The sequence below is a fragment of the Rutilus rutilus genome, assembly GCF_951802725.1.
Source record: "Rutilus rutilus genome assembly, chromosome: 15".
NCBI lineage: Eukaryota > Metazoa > Chordata > Actinopteri > Cypriniformes > Leuciscidae > Rutilus > Rutilus rutilus.
This window is the reverse complement of record NC_140220.1, coordinates 4,856,929-4,862,427: the sequence shown is the minus strand read 5'-3', so window position 1 is coordinate 4,862,427 and position 5,499 is coordinate 4,856,929.

Sequence of the window (5,499 nt, the reverse complement as noted above, 5' to 3'; positions counted from 1 at the left end):
ACACTCATTTAAAGGGTCAACAATGTCGGACTCGTTCTAGACTTAAATATTTGTGCTTCCTCCTCTCCTCTCCACTCCTCTGGCTGGCCGGTTCTCTCTGAAGTGTTAGATGAAGGCATTTGTCTGGAGGGTGGGTGAGGTACAGCCCTGCGCGCGTGTGTGTGTGTGTGTGTATGAGTCAGTCACAGAGATCTCTTCTCAGGCATCCTGACAGGTACAGACGCTCCGTCCGGCTTTAAAGGGAATTCCAAACGAGCCTCTGACAGGAGGCCTATTCCGTCTGTGTGTGTGTGTGTGTGTGTGTGTGTGTGTGTGCGGTTTGCACACTACTGTGAGGGAGGGGGGACCTGCAGGGCAACACAAATACTGACAGCGAGATCAACCAATCAAATCAGACCCCCCCAGATCCAGCCAGCCAACCCACGAGCACGATGCTACGCAAAGTCCCGCCTCCAGCGCTGAGTTATGCAAATGAGAATACTGATTAATCCACCTATGCATGCTGGGTAACTGCTGCATAAATTGGCTGTCTGTCAGCACAAACTCAGAAGAAATGCACACACGCACACACACACACACACACACACACAATCTCTCCATGGCACACCATCAAGGCCTGTCCGATCAACAAGAAACAATGGAGGAAGCAGTAATTGGAGAACAGCGCTGTGTGTGTGTGTGTTTGAGACTAACCGTGGCAGCGAGGATGTAACCCGGGCCGCAAGTGTGTGTCTGGCACAGCTCTTCAAAGCTCAGGCGTGTTGTTGAACGGCATTAGCTGCCTCTCAGAGCGCTTTTAACACGGAGCGAGGGATGACAGGCCTGCCACAGGAGGAGGGAGAGAAAAACGAGTAAACATGCGTATGCAGCAAAACAACAGTTACCTGAACAGCGAGATCTGAGCGAGCGCACGCACACACACAAGAGCGGTAGAGGAACATGTTGCTTACTGCCAGGTGTCTCTGTGTGAGTGTGTGTGTGTGTGTGAGAGAGTTGTTTGGTGGCAGTTTTAAAACACAGACATTTAGAGCATTTCTGTTCCAGTGTGTGAGTGTTTTATCTGCATTTTTGATGACTAATCACACATAGAAACAACATCTTCTAAACAGGCCTAATCAAAGATCATACATGCAGTAACAGTGCAAAAGCATATTTTAATATAATCATATAGAAACAAATATGCCAAATGTTTTTGCTCCTATATTTAATATTTTACTCCTTATACCGTTTAAAAGTTTGGGCTCAGTACGTTTTTTTTTTTTTTTAAATGTACTTAAAATGTCACAAATGAGCAATTGTTTTTGTTTAGTATTTTTGTCTGTAAAATATCAAAACAAAATTATAGAACTATTCAGTGTTATTAAAAAAAGAATCAAATTGTGCAATGGGTTCAGATCTTGTCAGATCACTTGTTCAGAATCAAAAGAATATTGTGCACTTGGATGTTATAGATATCCCAAAAAGTGGTTGTGGTTTGGATCTGGTCAGATTTCATGTGGTGTATCGCTCTTCAAGCTACAACCAACTAAACTAAAATCAACAAAAAAAAAGAATCCGATTTTTTGCTGCCTGTCTGAGCGGGGGCCTCCAATGAAACTTTCAAAGATTTGATGTCGTGAATCCCGCAAACTTTGGCATATCCAGCAAGTAGGTCTTCCTCAGAAGGCTCGTTTTAGCATCCTGGGAACTCGCAAATACTTTTCCAGACGGACTGATTTAAACATGCACACCCTGACTTGTGCAAATCAGCCAATCAGATTAAAGCTTGTGATTGTGAAAGCGCTTGCCATTTGTGCATGCAATATAGATCAGACGGTACATAGGCATCTCCTTACCATGTGACAGAGCAGGTGGATCAGGTGTATGCTGTCACTGTCCTCTCTTTCAGTTCTGTAGAGACACGCACACACACACACACACACACACACACACACACACACACCCCTGTGAGGCCGCTGGCAGTGAGCTCGGGTTGGATTAACAGCAGGATTTGTTCCCTGTAGCTGAAGTCAAACAGAGGAAACTCTCCTACATTACACTTTTAATTAGAATCATCATCTTACATGGCTCAGAGACGAATCGGCTAATACACTAATAACCCACACACAGACAAAGAGCACTAAGTAATATCACACCACACAGTTAAACGTTAATATTGACATTTTAGACATGATACACTCTTATGAATAAAGGTTGCAAAAGGGGGGTTTTGCCATAAAATAACCAGTTTTTGTTCCTCAAAGAACATTTCAGTGAATAGAACCATTTTTGTTCTTAATGCGAAGAACATTTTGTCCACTATAAACAAACTTTTGTGGAATGGGAAGATTCTTAAATGGAAATATTTCTTGAGCAGCAAATAAGCATATAAGAATGATTTATGAAGGATCATGAGACACTGAAGACTGGAGTAATGTAATTCCTTAAAATGTAAGGAAAAAAAATACATTTTAAAATATAATCAAATCAATTTAAATCAATAATATTTCACAGCATTACTGTATCAAATAAATGCATAAGAGTTCCTACAAAAAACATAAAAAAAATTGAAAGAACCCTTTTCCACTATAAAGAACATTTATAGAATGCAAAGGTTCAATGGAAGTTAAAGGTTCTTCATGAAACCATTGATGTCCATAAAGAACCTTTAGTTGTAAGAGTGCAAGGCTAGAAATGTAGTTTATATTTGTTTCGCCAAAGAAAAAGGTCCAAAAAGTTAAAAAGTTATCCTTTCTCTGCACTCTTGGTTTGTCCAATCAAATGAACGGAGCAGAACTAAATATCGGCAACAAAATCTCTCTCATTTATGCCACTCGACTCTTCCCTAACAGCTGAGTTTTTCTTTTTGCCATAACAGGTGAAATACAACATGTGGCCATTGTCTCTTGCGTATGACCCCTTGTGTGGGTTTGGTCGGTTCCTGTGGCTTTGATTCGGGAGTGCGCCTGCCATTCCAAACTCTCCTCTGGAACAACGCATTCCGTTTGAAGTGCTGATCCCTGCTTCACCTGTGAGATCAATACGCTCCCGTTCAAAGCCAGATCGGCTTCATACAGCACCAGATCTTTATTAATTTATAGAAACTTCTTGAAACTTTCTCTAAAGGGAAGCTAAAAAAAAAAAAAAAAAAAAAACAGAGAAGGAAGAGAAAGCGAGAGAAGAGAGAGAAAAAAAGAAGAAACCAGCACGGAGTGGGTGATTAACTCGGAGATGCCTTTGACGGACAGCGAGCTCACATGATCGGCCTGAGCGAGAACGAGTGGAGCTTTAAATGAGACCGCATGTGAATGAGCAGCTGAAATGCATTTGAACCAGAACCAATTTGTTGTGGAATTTTGGATCAGAAAATTTGATCTAGGTCAAAAATGTATTACATTATCTTAAATTATATTGAATTCTTAGGGCCAATATTTGCACCTGACATTATTAAAAATAAAGGTTCTTTACTGGCATCCATTAAGAATCTTTAACGTCATCCACGCAATCTTTCCATTCCACACAAGGTTCTTTATAGAAAAGGGTTCTTCAGATTATTCAAATGTTCTTCACACTAAGGAAAAATGGTTCACTGAAACGTTCTCTGGGGACCCAACAATGGTTCTTCTATGGCATCGCTGCAAAAAAAACAAAAAAACACACACAAAAAAAAAACCTACGAATCTTTGAAAGAGTGCATGATTTTTCAGGTTAATTTGAACTTTTACATTAGGATGGCAATTAGCAAATTTAGAGTTTTTATTTTTGCCATGTTAACACAGACAGTAATTGATTTACACAGGCACATGATGTAATTTTAGCATTTATAGATAATAATCTGAGTTTCTGCCATTCTAATGGGGAATCAGTCGATGTTTTTCTCCACCAGCCGGGATAAAATTCCCAGCTGAATTATCTGTTTGGTAGGTAATTCAGCAGGGAACAGTAATTGAATTTTTGCCTGAATCCCCATCTCTGTGTTAACATGGAGGAATTGGCCCCAAAAAATCTTTTTTGACCACTACTAAACGCCATAGGGCTGCTATCTGACATTTTTGCAGGTAATGAGCATTTGGGAATTTAAATATACTGTAGGCCTACGTCCCTAAATTATCATTCCTGTATGGAGTCACTCCTGAAACCATTGGGTGACTATGATAACAAAGAAACAGGGATGACATGCTGATTTTACAGACATCATCCTAACAAGCAAGCACAATCTGAATAGTGCTTACGAGAGCATGTTTTAATATAATAATGTAGAAACCTAGAATAAATGTTATATTTTACACTTCCATTCAAAAGTTTCATGTCAGTACCTTGTTTGTTTTGTTTTTAAATTAATGTTTTTATTCAGCGAGGATGCATTTAACTGATCAAAAGTGACAGTAAAGACATTTATAATGGTAATAAAGTGGAAAAAATTGTACGAACGTTTCCACAAAAACATGAAAATATCCCCATTCATTTCTAACACTGTATGACTCTCTTCCTTCTGTGGTACGTACCAGAAATTTTTTTTATATGCCTCAGTGTTTTTTGTCCATACAATGAAAGTCAATGTTGTTTGGTTACATTCTACAAAATATCTTGTTTTGCGTAATGCATGAAGAAAGAAAGTCAAACAGGTTTGGAAAGACATGAGGCTTTTTTGGGGGGGAAGTTTCTCAAAAATGTCTAATTTCTGACCTTAATTTTAAGAGCTGTGATTTTATAGTCCAATTTGGAAGCGTTCTAAGGCTTCTGTCAATGTGTGTGAGAGAGAAAAGTAACTGTGAAAGAGAGAGAGAAAGAGAGAAACCCGTGTGCGCAGCGCTGGAGATCTTCATTTCTTTGTTGTCAGATTTGATGATTTTAGAGAAATTACCATCCCTGCATTCAAAGGAAATCTACCTCACACTTCCATGGCCTGCGGCACGGAGGGAAATAGAAGGTTTATATTTATTTTTAATTATATCAGTTTATCAGGAGGCGTAACATCAGAGCCACATCTGATTTTATCTCTTCTCTTTCACACCTGAGGGAATATTAATACAAACAGCCATTCCAGCTCTGATCGTTGCCTCACACACGCTCTAACACACACACACCGGCACTTTTATGATATCATTTCATCATCCGTCGTTCTCGCAAATAAAAACAAACCACAAGATCTGTGTTTATATTCCAAGCTTATAAAACACACCGATCTATCTAAACAGCACACAGTGCGAACACAAACACACACGCACACACACCTTAAGACAGAACGTGTGTGTGTCCACAGGAAAGACAAACCACACATGAGATCTCTTTAATATCTCACTTGTTGCTTCTCGACAGCAATGAGATTTTATGTAGAGCAAATTGATACAACTGAACAGACTGAAATGGCTGAAATACAGTAAGGTATCCAGCTATAAAACATAAAATGTAAAATCTTGTGCCATTTAACTTGATGAGAAATGTTTGAGCTCATACTGAGCTTTGATATCAGGGTTTAGAGGACAGTCTGAGGCATTAGCTACGTTTACATAGACACAT